The sequence below is a fragment of the Lissotriton helveticus genome, chromosome 4_1 (genome assembly GCF_964261635.1).
Source record: "Lissotriton helveticus chromosome 4_1, aLisHel1.1, whole genome shotgun sequence".
Lineage (NCBI taxonomy): Eukaryota > Metazoa > Chordata > Amphibia > Caudata > Salamandridae > Lissotriton > Lissotriton helveticus.
This window is the reverse complement of record NC_136063.1, coordinates 1778341672-1778354362: the sequence shown is the minus strand read 5'-3', so window position 1 is coordinate 1778354362 and position 12691 is coordinate 1778341672.

The following is a 12691-nucleotide window of genomic DNA, read 5'->3' as shown; positions in this document are numbered from 1 at the left end:
TTTACAAACAAACACAGAGTCGCAATACTCTGTTTAGTCTTTGCAGATAACGAAAAATCGTGTAAAAAAAAAGAAAAGGAATCGAGCAAAATCAGTAGGCCACTAATGGGATCTCTTTTTGACCTCGCTAAAATAGAAACATTAGGAACAACCCCTCATGACAAATACAAAACTAGTGAGATGAACTGAACTCCACACAATGATGGCTGCAAAACAGCTCGGCTCCGCCACCCACCCCGCCCAAAATAACGATAAAGAGCGGCTGCCATGATTGGTTGCGGAATGGCCACAACGGAGCTACGAAATGGTGCTGCTCTCATGCTAACCCCAGCTTCGGTCTGAAACATCCAGAAACACTGTAGACTACCAATTCGATCAGTTCCGGTAGCGCCCCAATGTAACCCGGTAGAGAAGAACTAGCCCTCCCCTCTTTGACTGATGGTTCTTGTTGCCTGTCCTTTCTGTTGTCATTTAACAGAACTATTTAGCCTGCTGAAAGGGGTTGTGTTTTGACCGCTGGTTGGTGGAGACATTTTGACTATATTCTGGACCTGCGTTGTCGCGTAATGCGTCATATGACGCGCCGCGTTAGCGCATCCGGAAGTCATCCGGGGCGCGCAGCGCGTAACGTAAGCATAACAAGTCATGTGACTTGTTAATAAAACTTTTCATTGGTTCATTTTACTTTTCTTATTCTAATGATGAAAGCCTTGGTCATATCACCTAAAAATTACGCTTTTAATTACTTCCGAACATTATTTTTTCTTAAATATATGTTATAATGTTCCAGGCTAATGTACTTTCCCGGAAAATTTACAACTGTCCTGCAAGTAAAATATATTCTTTTTTCGAGAAAAAGAGCGTTTCTTCGTCCCATGACGGAGCCGTTGAGCAAAAGAGGGTCGACCTACTGTCTTAGTCGCCGATACGCCTGAATATGAGATTCTTATCGATCACTTTATGTTGCAGGAATAGAAAACACAACAGCCCTTGACCATTTATCTTTACTGCGTTCCTTCGTATTATACCTTTTACCCTTCATGTAATTGGTCTGCTTTATTTCACTTGCCTTTTAATGATTCTAAAACAGTGACTATTATTAAAAACTTTACCAATGTATACACTACTACCATGTTTTCTTTTAAAAACCTTTATTGTGAAAATGTCATTATACAAATACGAGCCTATAACCACGTGGGCCTGCCACGGAGCAAACTGTAATCGTATATGATGAATAGACATTTACACTGTAGAGGAACGTAACGGGCGGGCCATTAGGTTGCAAAAACTAAGGTGTCTAACAGTTACGGAATCGGTGGACGTACATTTTATAATTAAAATACGACAGGGCCAGTTACAATAAAATTATCTAGATATACATTTGCGGGCAAGTACCATGGGTGACGTTAATTCGAATTTTCAACAGTACAGTAATCAATAACACATCAGAACTTAATATCAATAGGGATGTCGAAATATTCAATCAATTCTCGTCCCCGCCCGCCATGTGCTTCAAAACTGCATACGTATCTCGTGATTTCAAGGTTCTGCAACCAGTACACAACAAGGAGTTACGAGTCCCATTTATTCCGGCGCCATTTTGGGCGAGGACGGGCAGGTCCAGGATATAGTCAAAATGTCTCTACCAACCATCGACTATGATGATGTTCATATGCTGTATTTATTAGAGTAACACTCATCTGCCCACATGAAATTAATTTACCACAATCTAAACATGTCATTTTAATCTTTCCAAAGTTCTTCTAAATATTTGGGACCGTTTCCCTTGCCTCTGAAGCTCTCAGTGCCACTTCTTTGATGAATGTACTAGCAGGTCAGGGGTTCTCCTCCAAATCTCTCTTTTATGCAGCACTATAATTAATTGGTGCCACCTCTCCATATGACGATGCATGGTATAGTTACCACAACTATATATTTTTTCGGTTCCTCTGGAGAGTTCATCGTGGCAGATGAAGCGTGTAACATACCGGGCATTTACCTTTTTTTGCATGTACAGGAAAGGAAAAAAAAAATCGAGCGTTCGAGTTCTTAGGTGTCCCAGGGCCATTTTAGTGGACCAGGCCCAAATCCAAAGAACAGCTATCTCACAGGCTAATGGGGCGACCCACGCCGAGTTTCAGCATTGTAGGATGACCACACAAGTACAGCAACTTGCTAGACATCACCTCGGTGCCATCCGGATCTCGGCGCCCCACTGCAGATGAAGTGCCTCTCAACTATGAAACCACCACGGTGACATCCGGATCTTGGCGCGTTGTGCTGCCTTCGGCCTATTCGCACATCGGTCCGCTATTGACGCCATCTCACAGGCTAATGGGGTGACCCACGCCGAGTTTCAGCATTGTAGGATGACCACACCAACTTGCTAGACATCACCTCGGTGCCATCCGAATCTTGGCATCTCAACGCCTAGTGGTATCTTCCATACAGAAAATATTGTTACGCTGCCTTTGGCCCCATTCGCACATCAGTCCGCAACTTAGACATCACCTCGATACCATCCGGATCTTGGCATCTCAGCGCCTTGTGGTGTCAGTCAGAAAATATTGTTGCGCTGCCTTTGGCCCCATTCGCACATCAGTCCGCTACTGACACCATCTCACAGGCCAATAGGGCGCCCCACGCCGACTTTTACCATTGTACGATGGCCACACCAGTGGCACAACTTCCTAGACATCACCTCGGTGCCATCCGAATCTTGGCATCTCAACGCCTAGTGGTATCTTCCATACAGAAAATCTTGTTACGCTACCTTTGGCCCCATTCGCACATCGGTCCGCAACTTAGACATCACCTCGGTGCCATCCGGATCTTGGCATCTCAGCGCCTTGTGGTGTATTCTCTTCAGAAAATATTGTTGAGCTGCCTTTGGCCCCATTCGCACATCCGTCCGCAACTTACACATCACCTCGGTGCCATCCGGATCTTGGCATCTCAGCGCCTTGTGGTGTCTTCTACTCCGAAAATATAGTAGAAAATATTGTTGCGCTGCCTTTGGCCCCATTCACACATCAGTCCGCTACTGACACCATCTCACAGGCCAACAGGGCGCCCCACGCCGACTTTTACCATTGTACGATGGCCACACCAGTGCCACAACTTGCTAGACACCACCTCGGTGCCATCCGGATCTTGGCATCTCAGCGCCTTGTGGTGTCTTCAAATCAGAAAATATTGTTGCGCTGCCTTTGGCCCCATTCGCACATCGGTCCGCTACTGACGCCATCTCACAGGCCAACGGGGCGCCCCACGCCGACTTTCAACATTGTAGGATGGCCACAGAAGTGCGACAACTTACTAGACACCACCTCAGTGCCATCCGGATCTTGGCGCGTTATGCTGCCTTCGACCTATTCGCACATCGGTCCGCTACTGACGCAAACTCACAGGCCAACGGGGCGCCCCACGCCGACTTTCAGCATTGTAGGATGGCCACACCAGTGCGGCAACTTACTAGACACCACCTCGGTGCCATCCGGATCTTGGCGCGTTGTGCTGCCTTCGGCCTATTCGCACATCGGTCCGCTACTGACGCAAACTCACAGGCCAACGGGGCGCCCCACGCCGACTTTCAGCATTGTTGGATGGCCACACCAGTGCGACAACTTACTAGACACCACCTCGGTGCCATCCGGATCTTGGCGCGTTGTGCTGCCTTCGGCCTATTCGCACATCGGTCCGCTACTGACGCAAACTCACAGGCCAACGGGGCGCCCCACGCCGACTTTCAGCATTGTAGGATGGCCACACCAGTGCGACAACTTACTAGACACCACCTCGGTGCCATCCGGATCTTGGCGCGTTGTGTTGCCTTCGGCCTATTCGCACATCGGTCCGCTACTGACGCCGCCTCACGTGCCAACGTATTTTCTCCTAATTTTACACCCTATGCCGCATAACAGGTCATGTGACTTGTTTATAAAACTTTTCATTGGTTCATTTTACTTTTGGTTTCCTAATGATGGAAGGCTTGATCATGTGACCTAAAAACAACACTTTTCATAGGATGAAAACTTTTTTTTTTCCCCAAACGATGAAAGCCCCACCTTGTTTCTGGATGTTTCAGACTGAAGCTGGCGTCAGCATGAAAGCACCACCATCTCGTAGCTCAGTCGTGGTCATTCCGCGAGCAATCATGGCAGCCGCTCCCCACCAGAAGCCTGCAGGAGTCGGAGCCCCCAAAACTTTTGATGAATTCTCAAGGCGGAGGGGACGCTTTCGAGAATGAGGTCCAAGACCTAGCAGACAAGCGTCCGATTTCCAAGGTGTCCCAGGGCCATTTCAGTGGACCAGGCCCAAAAAGGAAACAGCCTGCCGCCATTTTGAGAGTCCTGTGACAGCCGCCTATCGCTGCACCGCAAGAGTGGGCGCAACTCAGCTGAATTGCAGCTTTTGACACAGTGGACCAAAAACGGACGGAATGGCAACTGAAACGGTAAAGGGGCGCCCCACTACAACAGATGACACTCCACCTGGAGAGGCCCATTCACGCCGCCTCCCCCGGGGCGCTCCACGCCGTTATTCGGAACAGCATTGTAGGATACCAAAACCAGTGCGGCAACTTACTGGACATCACCTTGGTGCCATCGTTCTGCTGCCTTGGAACTATTCGCGCAACAGTTTGCTACTGATGACCCACCCCCCGCGACGCCCCATGCCGTTATTTGCTGGGTGGCAACTTACTAGACATCACTTTCGTGTCATCTAGATTTCAACGCGTTCTGCTGCCTTGGAACTATTCGCACAACAGTTTGCTACTGATGACCCACCCCCCGCGACGCCCCACGCCGGAAATCTGGACGTTGTGCTGCGTTGGGACTATTCGCACAGCCGACCGCTACTTCGTTGTTTTTCCCTAAAAATGTTTATATGTTATTACTATTTTTGTTTTCTTGTATATATTTATAAATTATTAAAGTTTTATAATCTTACTACTTTGTCGGAGTGCTATATATTTTTAATGTGACACATAATTGTAAAAACTTTGATGTACAAACAGTCATCCCTGGAATCTTCCGCTTCAGGCTCGGTCCCCTCCCCAATCACAATACAGGATGGTTTTCAGATAATAGCAACGCTTCTGCTGTGACGAATCTCATCGAGTGTGGGCCTTGATCTACTATAACTCCTTTGAAGAGGGGTGATTCTTTACAGCTGTGGCCATAAACTACATCTGCAGGGCTAGCTGATACCCTAGGACCAGCCTGGACAATCGGACACAGAGGAAAAGGAGTGTCAGAGGGTGCGGTAGTGAATAGGGCGAAAGGGAGGTGTCGGGCGGGCACAGGGTGTGATTCTCAGGGAAGAGCAGCGCAGATGGGGGAGGTTTATTACCCATGCATAAGACAGAGAGCGGGGGTGACCACTGCCTGGGGGAGATGTTTGCGAGGGTGGGAAGCCATGCTAAGGATCGACAGCGTGCACAGAGTGGGTCTGGTCAAGGCATCTAAAATGGCTGCCGTGCACGACAAAAGTGTGGCATTTGAAAAAAGACAAGATGGCGCAGACAATGTTTTTCAACACTTCCTGATTTCCTTCGAATCGAACGTTAACAGACGTTGGGGCATATTACCAAAGTTAAGCGATATTTATCCCTAACGATGCTCAGCAACGATTTTTTTACCGTCAGAAATTATCGCAGATAAACCTTGCTATTATCAAGGTTTATCGGAAATACGATAAAAAACGACCGCAATCCATTAATATCGCTGAAAACTCAGCGATATTCATGCATTACCGAGCTAATGCTCTTAGCCATGTTATCCACCTCCCATTGGATAACATGGCTAAGAACTGCTCAGGGCAGGTGGTAGCTTTTAGAGATATTCGCCCTTATCTCGAATATTTCCAAAAGTTGATAATAGGAGATAGCGATGTTAGCGACTGTTTCCAGTCGCTAACATCTTGGCATGCCCACTTTGCATGTCATTAGTGATAAATATCACTCACATGCAAAGTGGGGCCCAAGATGGTCGCTATCTTCTACTAGCCGTCGCTAACTGGTGTTAGCAACAGCTAGGTAATACACATATAATTTTATCTCCGCGAAGCGGAGCGCTGTTACAGATATATATCTTGTTTCTGAACGTTAATTTCTCAAAATGCACTGAAGCACATATATTGAGACCTAGCAAAGGCACATCGGGCTACCAGTCCCTACAATTTTGCCAAGTTTCGTGCAAATCCATTCAGCTGTTCGATCCTACCGAGAGACAAGATGGCGGCCGCTACGGACTGTTTGGAATGTTTACAGACACCGGAGAGCCAATCAGCTTCGCTTCGCAAAGCTCCGTAACGCGAAAAGTACGCGAAGCGGTGCGCTGTTACAGATATATACCTTTTTTTGAACGTTAATTTCTCAAAATCCACTGGAGCACATATATTGAGATCTAGCAAAGGCACATCGGGCTACCAGTCCCTACAATTTTGCCAAGTTTCGTGCAAATCCATTCAGCTGTTCGATTATTATTATTTTTATTTTTTTTTGCCCCGCGGGGCCCTTTTAAAACCTCCACATCAAACCTAGGGGGTGAGCGACAATGTACTATGCCCCCTTATGGTCATTTGCCCCTTCGCTTCGGCCTCCTCTTGTCTCTCGATCCTACCGAGAGACAAGATGGCGGCCGCTACGGACTGTTTGGAATGTTGACAGACGCCGGAGAACCAATCAGCTTCGCTTCACAAAGCTCCGTTGCGCGAAAAGTCCGCGAACCAGAGCGCTGCCCGGTCCGCTGTTACAGATATATATCTTTTTTTAAACGTTAATTTCTCAAAATCCACTGGAGCACATATATTGAGACCTACAAAAGGCACATCGGGCTACCAGTCCCTACAATTTTGCCAAGTTTCGTGCAAATCCATTCAGCCGTTCGGGCTAAAAGTGAGGCCAACCGCCCTATGGAAAACTCAATGTTAAAAACACGTTTTGGGACCCCCCTTTTTTCTCGGCCCCCACTGGACGAACCCCCCCCAAATTTTCAAGGGCTGCTCAGAAACAAACTGTGCCATTTTCCTGAAAATTTCAGCCAATTCCGTCCACAAACGCCAAAGTTATTAGACATAGAATTTTCAAAAAACCCATAGAGAAAAAATCCTAACTATATATACCTACTGGCGACCGCCAGTAGGTAATATATATATATATATATATATATATGTGCAGAGAAACTCCTGACCGCCAAATACAAGGTGGGCGAAAATGCAGGGGCGGACCACTTCAAAACTCCTTTCACTCACGGACCACCACACGAGATGAAGGTGTAAGCAGTGTAGCTCATTTATTTAGGCATAATGAGATAAGTGTTTTCCTTGACAGGTTTCACTCCACGAAGGAGCTTGGTCACACGACGCGCCCCAGCAGACATTGCATTTTTAAAGTGCATTAAAAGCCCAACCAGCTGTAAAAAATAACCTGGCCGGCAACAAACCATAAGCAGTGAACATAGACAACAGACAGTGGCGAAGCAACATGTATTCAATGATTGCAACGTTTTCTTTTTAAGAAATTTTTTTTTTTTTTTTTATAAACATGATTTGTACATATCCCGCTAAATTGCAAATTTGATATGAAAACGTAGAAATTAATCATAATGATGAACTTTTAAATCGCACATGCAAGGATCAGACCACTCCCAAAATTGAACAGTTAAATTACGACAAGTGCCCGAACTTCGGCCCGATAAACACAGTTACTAAATCAATTCAGTTTGAAGACACATAGAGCTTTGACATGTCATAGTTAAAAAGATGTAAATAGACAGTGCCTCATGACACATGTGTCCATATGGAATGGCAGTGCAAATACCAAAGGACACATGACCAAGAGAGCCTGAAAATGTGTACAAATAAAGTGCTAGTGCAAATATCAAGGGACACAATTCCAAAAAAAGGGCATAAAGTCCATATACAAAAGTGCCAGTGCATATATCAAAGGACATATTGAAAGTGAGCCTAAATATGTGACCATATAAAATGCCAGTGCATATACTCAAAGACACATTGCAGAGAGGGCCTAGATAAATACATATCAAGTTATGAATAATCATAAGAGTAAAAAACCCAGTAATACAAAGATTATAAAGTTTCGCCACAGTAATAATCTAAAGTGCAAAAGTGCTGTATAATGATGTCATAATGTGCAAAAAAGCAAAACATATCATAATGAGTAGCAGCAAAGTGGAGGCTCCTGAACTATAAACCTCCAATTGGTACAATTTATATAGAAACAGCAAAAGCTGGAAAAATTCATTTATGTACATCTGAAAGAAATCGACAAAACATGAGAACTGGCAAGTAAAGAAACCAAATGGGGTCAAGTGCAAGTTTATAAAGATGAAATCTAAACATTACCTATCAGGAAGAAAAACTAAACAGAGATGTGAGCAGTTGTTATAGAAAATTATGGAGGTCCTCATTCATATTCAGCCCATTAGGGACTCTGGTGTTGAGTGATAAAATAAAATGGGTTTCCTTCTGTCTGAGTGACCTATCACGGTTCCCGCCCCGTCCGGGGTTAGGGACTGATCCCAAAACAGTGTATTCCAAGTCCTTAAGTTTGTTATTGTGTATGGACTTGAAGTGCCTGGCCACCGGATAATTGCTGTCTGAGTTAACGATGGCCCTTACGTGTTGCAAAATACGTTTGTAAACAGTGAGCTTTGTGCTGTCAATATACTCAAGATCGCATGTACATTTGAGTTTGTAAATAACATTCTGACCTGCATGTCAGATATTCTTGTATTGCAATCTTTTCCTCACTAAACGCTGTTCTGTCGTGGGTACCGTTTTTTGCAAAAGTGCAAGCACGGCATGACGTACACTTAAAGAAACCCATTTTGGATAACCAAGATTTTCTTAAGTGGGACCTCTGGCATTGATCTATCGAGGGCATCCCGCATTGAAGGGGCCCTACTAAATGTGATTGCTGGTTGACTGGGAATGATGGGACCCAAAATGTTGTCAGTCATAATGATAGGCCATTCGGAGCAAATAATACGGTGAATGGCTCTCTCTTGGGTACAGAAAGTCCTTATAAGGTAAACTGGACACTGAATCTGCACTGACACAGCGTTGGAGCGGGTGCTTCGCTGTCAAACCCCTTGCTGCCTTTTGCCTGAGACTTTCCCCACTACCTTGCTTTGTTGCCGCTGGTCCTGGCCTGTAGTCCCACCGCCGCCTCGATTCCAACCAAGCGGCTGCCGAGCGGGGGACTACCTTTCCCAGAGGGCTTAGTGGCGGACACGGCAGGCACGCGCCAGGAGGTGCTTCAAATCGCCGTCATCGCCGGAGGAGCGGGTGTTCTGCATCTGCACTCACACAGCGTTGGAGCGGGTGCTCCGCTGTCAAACCCCTTGCTGCCTTTTGCCTGAGACTTTCCCCACTACCTTGCTTTGTTGCCGCTGGTCCTGCCCTGTAGTCCCCCCGCCGCCGCGATTCCAACCAAGCGGCTGCCGAGCGGGGGACTACCTTTCCCAGAGGGCTTCGTGGTGGACACGGCAGGCACGCGCCAGGAGGCGCTTCAAATCGCCGTCATCACCCGCGTCGCGGGAGCGCCCGGGGCGAAGCCCGGGCCAAGGGCGGGCCTGTATTAGCCCGTTCTAGACTGGGCTGGGCCACCCCCGTGGTTTCATTTTGCAGCAACATACACTCCGACGGACCAGGTACCTCCATTTAGCCAACTGCCGTTGTTGCCAGTAGATCCAGCGTACTTCTCTAGGCAGAGTCCTAGATCTATCCATCATGACTCGGGAGACTAGAAGTAAGACAGCTATGGCCAATGCCTTACCTACTGGCCCTATTGATCGCTTCATTACACGGACTAACAAAGTCATCAATCAAAGCATATCCCTTCTAGAGCGAAGGGTTTCATACGACCTCGCTATTGCCAGAAGGTCGTCATTGGGCCCCATAGCTTTAGCCCAATCTCCGCTTAAACTGCCAACAGATATACCCGTCTTAACACAATCACCAGTATTAATACAATCACTGCAACTACAGTCAACCGTTTCAGCAGAGATCCACTCAATTCCAAGATCTATAGATCTTTCAGTCTCGAATCTCTCACTGGACACAGATACCCTAGGGAACCTAGAAAATACACCCGACCTTCAGTTATTACAGTCCCAGGAACCAAGCACAGCCACTCAGCATACGGGGGTAAAGGAGGGTGCCGTTCCTAAGCAGAAAAAGGACAAGAAAAAAGACAAATCAAAAAACACCAAGCCTCTTCCTATTAACACTGAAAGACCTAACTCTCCAAATATGCAGGATTTATCAAATGCCCCACCCACTCAATCAATTAACTTAACAGATCAACCTGTAAATTTAATCTTTCCAGCTGCAGATAATGCTGGGCAGCCTTGCGGTCTATGTAGTACAAATACTCAACTCCTGGTAAGCTTTAGGGAAATCCTAAAACACCATCTTCAACCCCTAGAACGTAGCATAATGGTTATTGAAAAACAACTGGCAAAATGGACTCAAAAATCATCTAGCCATCATAGCATGATTCAACCTAATATAGGAGCTAGTAAGGGAATTTCCATAAGCTCCAGCGTTCAAGGCGGTTCAAAAAACGTCTGTGAACCTAAAGCTTTAAACGCTCAAACACCTCAAACTAAACAATCAAACACCAAGAAGCCTAACATCCCCGCTCCCCCCACTCCTATCTCTGGAAGTGGGTTAACAGACATGACCTCGACTACCATCCTACACCAGCCAGCTCCCCCCCAACCTGTACCAACTCAGTCGACTTCTGATAAAGGCCCTGTCCAACCACAATCTCAGAGACCAATTCCACCTTTAATTCCCCGGCACCCCACGTTAAATGTATCAGGTGACGGGAAAAGGGGGTTTAAGTCCAGACGCTCGTTTCACCTTCCACGAGAAGCGTCCCCCTTTACTGTCATTCTTACGGGGGTCCCGGAACTCCCGGAAACTACGAAGGAACCATCCTGGTCCCTTCAAAATAAGGTTCTACAGTGGCTCAATATTAACAGGCCTACACAATCTCCCTACACTAGCAGAATATCCACAGTGCGTAGAGTATCATGGGTAGGTACAGAACCTAAGAGCATACAGAGAGATTGTATAATAGTTAATTGTGAAGACCCGATTACTGTGGACCATATCTGCTCATGGCCAGCCCTAGCCAAGATTGGGGGGATCGACGCTTATCGTCTTTCCTTTTTCTACCCCCCGAAATATAACAACCAATATAATAACCAAAATCCAATGGCTCTAAACTGGGAGCACTCACTGGAGAGGCCTTGGGACTATGAGGGTCCCTGGCTTACCCAGAGAAATATCAGCAGACAATGGCAATCTCGGCCTTGGCTTTCTAACAGAGAACAGGTTCCTCTGGCGGAATGGCAAGGTCTCCCAACAAGAAATAGGTATGACTGTCTAGAAATGGTCGATTGACCGCCAGCCACCCCACAGTGCATGATTCAGCTTCGGAGAACACCTATCCCTCCATTAACGATCCCTCCATTAACTACAATGAAAGCCTCGGCGAATTTATCAACAAACACAAACCTCTCACTCTCTACTACTATCAGCGCCCAACTCCCATTACCCGTATCTTGTCCCGCTGTCCACATAGGTTCTGCTGTGGAGGACTTAGAAATCTTTTCTGGTCAAATGCCCCCCCTTGAATGAGAGATCCAAGTCTCTTTTACTTACAGAGACTCGGACTCGTCCTATCCAACTAACTACGACCGATAATGCAACCGCAGTCTCCTCACAAAATCAAGTAGACGACTCCCTTCCATCTAACGAGCTGTCTCTATCCGTCCTATATTGGAATATTGCTGGTCTTCGTTCCAAGACCAACTTACAATCATGGGCGGATATGACCAAACAGAATCACATCCTCTGTCTCCAGGAGACTTGGCTAACGGTCCCCGTCCATCTGGTGGGCTTTAAAACTTTCTTCATTGCAGCAACACAGGGTTTGCTCGGAAGACCTAAGGGTGGTCTAACTGTTTATGTAACTAACACCTTACCCCTTTCAAAAATTACCACCTTAAAAAAAAGAAGTGTGTTACCAAATTCTAAGTATCCACATTGATAATAGATTTGTTTACCTTTTGGTAAACCTATATAACAATCTTGCACCCACTGATTGTGAGCAGATAATAAATGAAATCACCACCTGCCTAAAGTCACAGCTGAATAAACCATCGTCTCCCCCTCTTTACATCATATGGGGAGGCGACTTCAATATCCCACTTTGCCCTAACCACAGAAATGGGAACTGTGGACTGAACGACGAGTTCGATTCCCCTCTGGCCCATTTTGTACATAGCTCCAATGGGAATTCTCTGAATGAGAGCCTCGCCATGCTGGAATTAGACTATGCAAATCAGTTGGTTCACCCCCAATTTGACTTCTCCACAACATTTCATGGTAGGGGTTTGTCTAGTACAATCGATTTTATTCTTTGCTCACAGAACCTAAAGGGCCAATTGGCAACATTTTCCACAGGTACAGATAGTTCTAGTGATCACTACCCAAATAGAATTACATTACAACTACAAATAGTATCATTTCACACAAATGTCAGAAGCCTGCTGATGCAGGAATCACTAAGTATGGACAAACTGAACGGGTTTTCAGTGAAATGGGCTAAAATAGATCCCGATGCAGTAACGCAGAAAGTTCTTAAAAA